Source organism: Triticum aestivum, chromosome 1A, assembly GCF_018294505.1.
Source record: "Triticum aestivum cultivar Chinese Spring chromosome 1A, IWGSC CS RefSeq v2.1, whole genome shotgun sequence".
NCBI classification, from domain to species: Eukaryota; Viridiplantae; Streptophyta; class Magnoliopsida; order Poales; family Poaceae; genus Triticum; species Triticum aestivum.
Window position 1 is genome coordinate 40,962,021 of NC_057794.1, and position 13,062 is coordinate 40,975,082.

At 46.7% G+C, this 13,062-nt stretch overlaps 1 pseudogene; it reads left to right on the forward strand.

Annotated features, from left to right (window-relative positions):
* Positions 1-8,648: 8,648 nt before the first annotated feature.
* On the forward strand, positions 8,649-12,847 carry LOC123102674 (wall-associated receptor kinase 2-like; annotated as a pseudogene).
* Positions 12,848-13,062: the final 215 nt, after the last annotated feature.

The following is a 13,062-nucleotide window of genomic DNA, read 5'->3' on the forward strand; positions in this document are numbered from 1 at the left end:
AGGCCGAGCCTGCCACCCTTTACCAAGTATATAGATGCATTAAGATAACATAGCAATATAATGATATCCCCAACAAGTAAAATATATGTTCCAACAAGGAACGGCCTCCAATCTTCACCTGCAACTAGCAACGCTATAAGAGGGGCTAAGCAAATCGGTAACATAGCCAATCAACGGTTTGCTAGGACATTGGTGGGTTAGAGGTTTAACATGGCAATTTGGGAGGCTTGCAAGCAAGTGGTAGGCATCGTAGCAATGGCATAGCAAAAGAGCGAGAAAACTAGCATAGCAAAGATAGTAGTGATTTCGAGGGTATGATCATCTTACCTGCACAGTTGTCAGAGTTGACTGGATCCTCGAAAGCAAACTCAACAGGATCCTCGTTAGCGAACTCGTCTCCCGGCTCTACCCAAACAAGACAAACAAGCAACAAGGATACAATCAACCACGTGCAAGACCAAGAAATATGATGAAATGATGATATGCTATGCGGGATGCGATGCGGGATGCAAAATGCAAGATATGGCAGGAAATGTATGAACCTGGCCTCAAATTGGAAAACCAAGTGTTCCACTGGAAAGATGAGATGAAATCGCTTGAAAACAATATAAAGAACGCCGGAATCGGAGTTAAGGTTTGGAAATGGCAAGCGATTCAAAAATGACACCGGTCTGCGATTTACAGCAAGTACACATCTAAATGCAATAAAATGAACATGCTACAGCACCCAAACATGACAACTAAATACATGGCAGGGATGCACACAAGATGCTTAACAAAAGTCTAGCATTGAGCTATGGCCAAATCATCCATTAACAGGTTCAAACAAGCATGGCAAAAATGCAAATGACAAACAGATCTCAGACTTAGTGAAATTAACACTTGTCTGGAATTTCAGATCAGGTAGCCCTCTTTGGAGCAACAAAACTACATGCTACAGGACCTGAACATGGCAAAGTAAAACATGGCATGGAGCTACTCAAAGAGCTTAACAAAAGTCCCTTAGTGACCTTGAGCCAAAAGGGATCAGAAAATACAATTGCAAGCATGTGAACATAGCAAAAACATAATCAGTTTCAGACTTAGTGAAAAAAACTGACACATGCTGAAATATAACTCAAGTAGGCATGTTTTTATGAGCTCGATGCACTCACTACAGAGCAAGTCATGGCAAGACAAGCATACACCCATAAAGAAGGCACAAAATTCAATCTAGACATGGCAAGAACAATAGCATAGCATGCATGGATCAACTACAACATCATCGGCAAAATTGCAAACAAGTTGACAATCTGCCCAGATTCACAAAGTAGCAAAAGTAGAGCTCGATTGACTCAAGCTAGGGTGCTCCATAATTGCAAACAAAGACATGGATGGATAGAGCACTACAATATTAACTAAACTCCCTTACTGATCATCCTGAAAAGAGGCACGGATCACTAGGAAACAACATGAACATATGGCAACATGAGATAAACAATCCCACTAAGTCCCTGAAAACATATTTACCAAGTGCCTCACTTTGCAAGTTTGCACTAGTCACCTCACACATCACAAAAATACATGGGTTGCACCTCTGGAAAGATGGCAAAACCCTTAACAAAACATATGTAGAGCATCAGGGCATATCATGCACACATTAATCATGGCAAAAATGACAAAAGTGCTAAACGGAGTAACAGATCTGACAATTAACTCAAGTAGCCCTCTTCTAATAGCATTTCGGGCATCAATATGAACTCAAATGAAAATGATGCAATGGAATGAAATGATGTACTCTCTGAGATGAACATTTTGATATGCTATATGCATGAATCGGTGCTACGGATGCAAAGTTACGGAGCCGCGAACATAAGCACTTAACTAAAAATATCAAGGACTTAGACGAAATTTTACCCTCCAGATCTAGGGTTTGCACGGATTTCGAAGTTGGCCGGAAACACTGTAGACGCCGGAGTTCGTTACGGCTCGCCGGAGGAAGGAGAAGGTCGGCGAGGTGCTCCCGGGGTCGGCGGTGGCGGCGGCGGCCGGAGGCGGCGGCCGGGCGAGGCGGCGGCACGAGGCGGCGGCGCGGCGCGGCGGCGGCGGCGGCGTGAGGCGGCGGCTGCGGCGGCGCGAGGCGGCGGCGGCGGCGCGAGGCGGTGGCGCGGGGCGGCGCGAGGCGGCGGCCGGGAGGCGGCGGCGCGCGGGCCGGGAGGGCCTTCCCTGGGCCGGCGCGGGGGAAGACGGCGGCGGTGACACTTGGCGCCGCGGGAGTGGCCGAGGCGGCGGGGCGGACGCGTCCGGCCGGGGCGGACGTGTCCGGCCGGCGCGGATCTGGGATTAGGGTTTGAGGACGAGGGGGATCCGGAATTTCGTGGAGGGATCTATTTATAGGCATAGGAGGAGCTAGGAGAGTCCAAATGAGGTGCGGTTTTCGGCCACGCGATCATGATCGAACGCTCTAGATGATGGAGCAGAGTTAGGTGGGTTTTGGGCCAAATTGGAGGGGTGTTGGGCTGCAACACACACGAGGCCTTTTTGGTCCCTCGGTTAACTGTTGGAGTATCAAACGAAGTCCAAATGATACGAAACATGACAGGCGGTCTACCGGTAGTAAACCAAGGCCGCTTGGCAAGTCTCGGTCCAATCCGGAAATATTTAATCCCCACACACGAAAGAAAGGTAGAAATGACCACCGGAGGAGAACGAAGCACCGGAATGCAAAACAGACAACGGGAAAAATGCTCGAATGCCTGAGACGAGCACGTATGCAAATGCAATGTACATGATGACATGATATGAGATGCATGACAACGATAACAACACACGGAGACAAAACCCGAACCCGAGGAAATAAATATAACTTAACGCCGGAAACGGCAAGAGTTGGAGTACAAATAGGGAAAGTTATATCCGGGGTGTTACATTATCTTTGGTCTTCGAGGAGAGTGATGATGTGCCATCTTCGGCGTTCATCCACGGCTACGACCACGACATGATTGAGCATGGATACATTTGCACCAACATCTCTCCGACAACGACCTGTGACGAGATGCCCCCATTGCCATGTGAGGAGAGCCACCACCACATGAGTGACATGAGTGACTCCGCCACACGTGACATTGAGAGCATTTCCTATGAGAGGATGAGTGTGACCACCACTAGCCCCAAACTTGAGAGCATGCCACACATTCTATGTGAGGTTGAGTGCCATTTGAGTGACTCCACCAACCATATGAGTGAGAGCATCCGAGAGGGAGTGAGTGAGCCACAACACTTAGTGAGTGAGGTAGTTGACACGGCATGTGAGGCCACTTTGATTTCTAACGACTTAACCTCTACTCCTAGTATATTTTCTTCTTTGGTGCTAGGTCTCCTACATGACGACATGCCTATCCTCGACGAGTACATGCCTCCAATGGAGACAACGATGGCCATGGTGGATGATGATGCACCCCCCACATGGTTCCATCAAGATGAAGATGACCATGACTCGGTCTTCGACACCTCACCTACAACACATGAGCGATGCTACAAAGGTAACATAGGTGATGGTGCTTCTCTTGTCCCACTAGTGGACTATTTTACGAATGATTTCTTGCATGATGTTGACACACCTATACCCATGCTTCATGCTAGTGCGACTTCTTCATGTCATGACTTACCAATTTATGATAAATATGATGATGAGCATGTTGATTTGCCTAGTTGTGATGCTATGCTCCATAGGATATTATGTGAAAATTCTATTGGTCACATCATGTTTGACAATCCATTAACCTTGTCATATGCTATGAGTGAGATATCCCATATTGCATTATCCCAATCTCAACATAGTGACTATGCATGCCCCATTACAATAAATCCCATTTGCACTTATGGTATAGATGACGAGATGATGGTCATTGGCTTTTGTTTTTCATGTGATGATATTGCCATGCTTCCTTTACATGATTTGCGCAATTCATCTACTATGCCATGCCATGATCACATTGTACCAAATATGCTTTGTTTTGGATGTTGTCATAATTGTTTGCACCGTATGCATTCCATGAATAACAATGCTCTACATATTTCTTGTGATGCATTACACACTTTGAGTCTCCATTATGCTATACATAACAACAAACCTATCATGATGGATGACATGTTTCTATATCACGCATCTCATTTATTCGAGCATTGGATATTTTGTGCTAACCAACAAAAGCACGTGCGCATCATGATGGATGATGTGTACATCTACCACGCACACATAATTTTCCCTTTGTCTTTGTTTTGTGTAGGTACTCACGTATATCGTCAACTTCTCAATCCCATGAGTTGACGAAACGAGCTCTTGAGAGCAATGATGACTTGGGATCCCTTGGACTTTCATTCCCACCATTCCTTTTGCGCAAGGACTACGCGCATCTCTTTTACTTGTCTCTCACACGACTATGGGCTATTTACCACTTGTCACCTTATGCTCATTTTCCCGTGTTCACTTTGCATGTTATTTTTACTCCTATGCCTTTGCCATGCAATTGTGACCCTTGTTTGCATCTACCATGATTCACCATTATGCTACTCCTATGTGTATTTGCATGCTTGGTGGAGATCCTTGTTGCTATTGCCATGTTTATTATGTGCCCCATGCTATTGATGCTATTTTGCTCACATCTTGCCTTTATGCTTGTGAAATGTCTTGTGCATTATTCATGACCCCTATTTGCACACATGACATACTTGACATGATTCCTTCTAGTACGTTGCATCTTTGCACTACTAGCTTGCTTGCCTTGATTCACATGATTGCTTGCTTTGTCGCATCACCCATGTTCCATTCTTACTTGCTTTCTTGGGTTGATGACGTATATATTCATGCCTCTCACATGATATATTTTGTTCATTGTCGCTTGCCTCCAATTGTTGCATCTATGCTTATTGATCGTGGAGACTTGGACACCTTACTTGTGATGCATGCTTGCTTGATTACGCCTATTGTATTTGGTTGTTCTCGTGTCATATGCCTCCATACTATGAAATGCTCCCTTGTCCTTTCTTATGATGAGCATGATGCATCCACTTGTTGGGTATTTTACCGCACGAATGATAGGTTTTCCGCTAACCTAATTTGTTTTTCCGAGTGTTTGTCATGTTCTTTCATGTTGAAGGATTCACAAGGCGATACCGTCATGACACAATTTGGTCATGTGGAGGCATACACGATGTGCAACACCAACATTTGCGAGAATCTCCTAAAGGTGAACTCCTTCCCTTTGAGCCATCCTCAAATATACATATTTGATGGGTCACTCTTTCATTGTTGTTTCCTTCTTCTTGTCTACATATTACATCTATTGGATGGAGGACCGACATTGGAGATGGAACCCATGGACCTTCAAGTTGAGGAGCGCTCGGATTTATTGGATGCACCTGCGAACCTCCACTCATGCCACAACATTGAGCATTGGTATACCAACACCTCCATATTTGTTGATTGTGTTCACACATGTCATGCTCGATGGACATATCATACACATGACAGATTTGCATCTTATGCATGGATTGACTCACATCATGATTGCCTTGTTGCATCTTGTATTCCCATGTCATCCATGATATATGAGCTTGTGCATTTTATTAGCAAATTTGTTGTGATATACCATGATGGCATATTCATACATCATGATCTTATTGCCTACCATCAATTGCATGATCACATCACATTAAGCATCCATTACCATATTCATGCTTTTGATAAACCGTCTCACTATGACATCATTTTGCACCGTGGTTGCATTCATCATATTCTTGCTTTTGCTACCATGAATGTTGTGCATACATTTCCATATCTTTTGGATAAAGCTTCATGCACCTTGTCATGATCAATCTTGTTGCACATACTCATTCTTACATGATGGACACTTTGTGTGCTCTAACCCATTGTATTTCCGAGTGTCGTTTGTATTTGCTCTTTTTGCATGTATACCACTCCGGCGACACATTTGAGTACTTGGATTGCGCAACGTCTTCCACTCCGTCCAACTACATGTCCGTCCACGACTACCGTTTCCATGGTGATGAGGATCACGATCCGAGGTCGGATCTTTCCCAAGGGAGGGGGGATGATGCGGAGCATCCCACGTTCATCCTCATGTACACTCCGACTACTCTTCAAACCCCAAGTGGACATATGACGAGACCTCGAACATACGCCATTGGACACAAGGTGAACTCGCTCCTCTCCGAACCATCACTTTCTACATGTGAGATATGGCTACTACCTCCAACGTGTGTTCTATGCATGATCAGGTACTTGGAGGAAAGCCACGAAGTCACCACATCCAACGGAACAGCTAGCGAGGACGCCAAGTACAAGGACCAAGAGAAGAAGCTGCGCGAAGCTACAGCCACCGGACGACCGGCCTAGCCCGGACGTCCGGCCCCTGAGGACCCGAGCCGAATCTACGGACGACCGGAGCCACCGGACGTCCGACGACTCCCAGCGCCCGGACGACCGCCAGACACCGGACGTCTGACACTCTCTAGCGCCCGGACGACCGACGCCGACCGGACGTCCGACACCACCTGTTCAGAGCCAAAACGCTGGACGTCCGACATGCACCGGACGACCGGACCCTCATGAGCCACCAGACATCCGGTACATGTCGGACGTCCGACGCCTGTGCGCCCGCCCGTGTGTTGGGCCGAAGCCACTTACCCTTTCATTCGCCTAGACTATATATACTCCTCCACCTCCTCCTAGTTAGGGTTAGCGTTGGTTTAGCTCATACTTAGAGATAGAGCTACGCTCATCCATATCAGTTCTCCTCCGTGCGAGAGACTGCGGCCTCTTCGGAGAAGATCCCATTGGATTCAAGCCCCCTTTCTAAGGGAAGATCCCCCCGTGGATTCAAGACCTCCTCACGGAGAAGAACCGGTTACCTCTTGTATCATCCGTTGTTGACTTCGGATCTTGTATCTCACCTTTGTGTTCATCGATCTAGCGCATGTGTGATCTATTCTTGTCGGGTGAGTGAATTCTCTCGTGTTTCCTCTTGTGTTTCCCTCGTTTTCCCCTCGTGTTCATCACAGCATCCGCTCCTTTCGTGAAAGATCGGTCTATAGGGTTCCTACCCTACATCACCCCTCATAGGTGACCAGCCGCCCTCGCCTTATCAAGGATGGTCACAAGGGCATCCAGTGGTAGGTCGAAACAAGAGGTTTTTTACGGTACCATGGTACTCCTTAGGTAGGGGTGGAAGTACGGGTTAAATCCAACCCTTGGTTTAAAAGGGTAGTTTGGGTAATGTTTATTTAATTTTTGATCTAATTCCCTGCCGATTGGCTGGTTGAGAAGTCGCCGACGCCTCCCTGATCGAGTTACCGTGCACAGCCATGGCTGTGTCCTTCCCACACGGCCCATTGCATGCATCTACCGCCGCCTATGCTAACTTTAGTCGCTGACAAGGCCTCTCAAACGCATGCCTTATCTCAGTACTTGCCAGGCCATCAGCCAGTTGCATCGTTGGAGTTCTTCGATCTTGCAGTTGCAATTATTAAATTTTATGCGTCTCTCCTTCATAGTTGGAAGATGCTAACAAATCTTCCTGATGCATCGCTACGTGTGATTCCAGGGCGAGATCTCCGGCTGATCCGCTATGGATGTTGATCTCATCCCGTAATTAGTGGGGAATTAAATACCACCCTCACGTTATACCACATTAATTACCAATTTACCCTTGAAATCAAGGTACTCCTCAACTTTTGGCTGTGGTACTCCCAGGTTTCCATATTGGAGTACCAAACAAATGTATCCATCAGATTAGAGAAAATGAATGGCTCATATTAACTTGTGGGTACCATAAAAGAGCTTCGAAACAAAGGCAAAAGATTCACCTCATCTATTAGTTAAGGAGTCTAGAGTTGCTTTTACAAAAGCCACGAGAAGGTTACATGGCCGCTACTCTCCTGGTATAATACAGCCCAAATGGTTTGCGCCCACAATGACCTAAAACTTGCCTTCGCTTTGAATGTTTGATTGTAGGATGGACAAGTGGGTAGACTTGTGGCGAAAGATCCTAACATTTCTCTCACATCAAATGGTCCAACAAGTTAGCATGGTAGGGGAGGCTAACTGGCTAACACTTTCTGGTTCGGCCTATTGGTGCTTGACATATTGATCCACCAATCCTTAATAAAGAGCTCATCAATTAATGATGAAATGTTAATAATTAATGATGAAATGTCGATGTAGTCGAGGTTGAGCACCTCTTCATCATTTCTCATAGTCCGACCAACAGATTTGATGGTCTGTTTGCGAAGCGGACAAAGGCCACAGTTTGGCCATCCTTTTTTTTCACCTCTCTGCCGTCCAAATACAATTTTGAATTGCAACCAAGCGAAGAATTAACTAATAACCATCGACGGTTCCTGTATATATAGAGCAGCTAGTGAGCTATGTTGCACAGGAGCTGGTACAATATATCAACAACAATGCTACACTTACGGGAGGGGGGCTACGGGATTTTGCTTACGGGCTTATGTGGAAGAAAACAAGTGGGAGGTTAGGGCCCAGTTGAAATCAAGGGGCAGGCTTTATGGTGAAATCAACGGGGAGGATCAGAGCGTAGATCGATTCCGTGACATCTTTCCGTAAGTCTAGCATTTTTGATATATCAATGCCGACGGCATTCTTGCTGACCGCCCTGCTCCTGGCGGCAGCGGCAGCCACCAACGAGGCGACAGGGAGCCTCGTCGTGACCCATGGCTGCGCGACGAGCTGCGGCGGCGTGGACATCCCCTACCCTTTCGGCATCGGCGGCGGCTGCTTCCGCAAGGGCTTCGAGATCGAGTGCATCAACAGCAGCCACGCTGAGCTCGCCGGCACGTCCATCCGGGTGATGCGCCTGTCGTCGGACCGGGCCGAGTCGCTGGTGATGCTCCCCATTGGATGGATGTGCTTTAACGCCTCCAGCCCCAGCGAAGCTTCGGATTTCAGCTACGCCGAGACGGAGATGAACAAGGACGGCGTGTACCGCATCTCCAACACGCACAACATGCTCGTCGTCCTCGGCTGTAACACCTTCGCCTACACCGCCAGCGGGAAGACGCAGGGCGGCACCGACGCCTACACCTACTACACCGGGTGCATGTCCTTCTGCAACAACTCGGCCAGCGCGCAGGACGGCCTCTGCGCCGGCGTCGGCTGCTGCCGCCTCGACATCCCGCCGGGCCTCACCGGCAACTACTTCAAGTTCCGCGCCTACAACCACTCCACCATGATGGACTACAGCCCCTGCGACTACGCCTTCCTCGTCGACAGGAACAACTACACCTTCCGCCGCTCCGACCTCCGCATGGACACCAGCCGGACCTCGCCCGTGTGGCTCGACTGGGCCATCCGCGGCAACGGTTCCGTCGATATCACCGCCGTCGACGTGTTGTCGTGCACGCAGGCGCCCAAGACGGGTCAGTATGCCTGCGTCAGCGCGTACAGCGACTGCGTGGATTCCACCAATGGGCCTGGCTACAACTGCAAGTGCTCCGAAGGCTACGAGGGCAACGCCTACCTTACCTTGTCCTCATCACTAGACCAATTTTTGCCTTTGTTGGATTTTCCTTTCTCTGTTATTGCAGAACGATGCTGAGTTGATGGAGTTGCCTGCTCTTCAATTGGACTTTCTAGTTGTGTTTGCGTGTAACCAAAACCAAGGATGTCCAAGAAGCTTTGGTCAGTATCCATCTACAAGCAACCAATGCACAACTATTTTAGACCACAATCTGGCATCAAATTGACAAGCAAAAATTATTTTCTTCTCCTTCCAAATGGCTATGCATCTCCCCTGCATCTCCTCCATCTCCCCTGCATCTCCCCTGCATCTCCATCTCCCCTGCATCTCCTCCACGGCGCCGCACGCCGTGCATCTGCATCTCCTCCATCTCCCGTGCATCTCCCCTGCATCTCCATCTCCCCTCCATCTCCCGTGCATCTCCCCTGCATCCCCATCTCCCCTCCATCTCCATCTCCCCTCCATCTCCATCTCCATCTCCCCTCCATCTCCATCTCCCATGCATCTCCCGCTGCCCCGCCGCCCCATGCCGCCCCGCCGCCCCTGCATCTCCCCCCCCCCCCCACCGCTCCTCTGCTCCCTCTGCTCCCGCTCGCCCCTGCATCTCCCCCCTCCCCCCCACCGCTCCTCTGCTCCCTCTGCTCCACGCCGCCCCACGCCGCCCCTCTGCTCCCGCTCGCGAGGAAGGAAAAATGGGTACCTTGGGCAGCGGCTGGAGAGGAGACGCGACGGCGACCGGAGAGGGGCGACGGCGACCTTGGGGAGGCGGCCGGAGAGGAACGGGAGCGGGAGCGGGAGTCTTTTTTTCGGTCCTGGGAGCGGGAGCGCGAGCCCACGAGCGTGGCTCGGTCGTCTTTACTCCCACGCCAGGTACGCTCGTGGTAGCGACGTGTATATGTGCATGACGTGATACACGATCCACTGGGAAGGCTTTTTTGATCTTGATAGTGTAAATTTAGCATCCACCTCCATATACACCATCCACTAGAGATGCTCTAAGTAGGAGTACTTTCTGTGAGATTCTATGAAATTCGTTGAATTTCGGTGATCTCAGTAGTCCCTGAAATATTTACCTTTCCACCAAATTATTTCAGTAGTATACAGGAATTTAAATATTTTCCATTTTTTCAAATATTTAATTGAATCCAATAGAGTAGTTCGGCCCTCTGAACGAAATGCGAACCGAAATTGATTTCGGTTGCTTGCTGGATTTTGTCTAAAACTGAAAGAGAAAACCGGTAGTACTGCTCCTACTAGTACGCTGTAGTTGTACACCCTCTGTTTTATACTGTGCTAACATGGTGACATTTTTTACTTAGCATTTAGTAACTTTGACCGTCAATCTTTGATTGAAATATGTACGAACAGATCAAATATGAAACTAGTATTTTTCTTGACAAATTTGATGGTGTAGTTTCCGGCCAATACATATGAAGATCTTTTTTTTTCTTGTTAATCAGTACTCAAAATAGAAGTCTGACTGCATGTTTTCTAAGACACCGTTGTTATTAGAAATATGGTTTAAGGAGGTCGATCGATGCCCTAATGACTATTTTTGTGAATTTGCGCAACACAGATATAGATGAATGTGCACATCCAGCAAAGTATCCTTGCTACGGTATCTGCAAGGACACTCAAGGATCTTACCAATGCCCTGTCATCCAGGTTATGAGAGCGATGACCCAAGAACTGGACCCTGCGCTCCAAAGTTCCCACTTGTTGCACAGATTTCCATAGGTAACCTCAGGCAAACTACTTTGAATCTTTTGATTTTGCTAATTATCAGTTCCGCAAATATTTAATTTATCTACGTTCACTTAAAATAGACAACACAAATTAAGTAATCTTTATATGCAGCTCTTATTATATGTACTCCCCTTGTCCCAAAATTCTTGTCTTAGTATGTATCTAGACACGTTTTATACATTCCTATCTAGACAAATCTAAGACAAGAATTTTGGGATGGAGGTAATATTTTGTTATAGTTTAGTCCCTCCTAGAGTTATCTAGCTAGCTGAATGAGTGGGTAGATGTGAGGGGAGTGATGAGTATTGTTTGAGATCTACAAGTGACCTGACTTAACAAAGTTCGAGTCAACTGACGAACAAACAATTCCCCACCGAGGGCCACAATCTTATAGTATCATGTAGGCTCTGAGATGCGAGTACATTCAATTCAGTATCTTACTTTTCTTTAAGTTAAATATATACAGTTACTCAAAGCAATGTGTAAACTTTAAAAATGAACTTACTGTAGCAGAACAATAATCAGGATATTTTTCATTAAAATATTTAGGTTTGCTTATTTTTCCATATATAGGTGTAATAGGTGGTACACTTGTCATCGCATTTGTGGCATTCATTATTATTATTCGAAAAGAGAAGCGGAAGACCAGAGAGTTTTATGAGAAAAATGGTGGTCTTACCTTGGAGAAAGCTAAAGTTATAAAGCTTTTCAAAAAGGAGGAGCTCAAGCCAATTTTGAAAAGTAGCAATTTAATTGGAAAAGGTGGCTTTGGTGAAGTTTACAAGGGGGTTGTTGATAACATACTAGTTGCAGTAAAGAAACCAATTAGTGGTAATGTGCTGGAGAACAAGCAATTTGCAAATGAAGTCATCATACAGTCTCAAGTCATCCACAAGAACATTGTTAAGCTTATAGGTTGTTGCCTAGAAGTGGATACCCCCATGCTAGTGTACGAGTTCATTTCCAAAGGAAGCTTGCATGACATTCTTCACGAGTCTGACAAGAGGGAGCCGCTCAACTTGGATGTGCGCCTAAGCATTGTTGTGGAATCGGCACATGGTCTAGCTTATATGCATTCCCAAGCCCATACCAAAATCTTGCACGGTGATGTTAAACCAGCCAATATACTTTTGGATGACAACTTTGTGCCAAAGATCTCAGACTTTGGCATATCGAGGTTGATTGCAATAGATAAGGAACACACTGCAAATGTCATTGGTGACATGACTTATATGGATCCAGTATACCTGCAAATAGGTCGACTGACTGAAAAAAGTGATGTCTACAGTTTTGGGGTTGTCATCTTAGAGGTCATTAGCAGGAAGAAGGCCACTCATTCCGACAATAACAGCTTAGTGACGAGTTTCCTTGAGTGTCATAAAGAAGGGAAGAAAGCAACTGAGTTGTTTGATAAGGAAATTGTCGTAGCAGGAGATTTGGAGCTTCTTGACACTCTGGCAGGTATTGCTGTGGAATGTCTTAACCTAGATGTGGATCAAAGACCATCAATGACAGATGTCGTGACGCGTCTTCTCACATTGAATAGATCCCGTGTGTTGTAACTTGGTCTCTGGGTTGAGTTTTAACATGTATGAATATTAATCATGCATCACACTTCTTTCCATTCCAAAGTCAGAGTGCATCTCCCGGTAAGATAGGTAACTATTGAGGTGTGATTTTTCTGTATTTGCTGTTGTGAGAAGTAGAGGAGGCCATCCTGAGTTTTTGAAATTTTGCAGTATTGTAGCAAGTAATTAACTGTGTGGTTTATGTGACC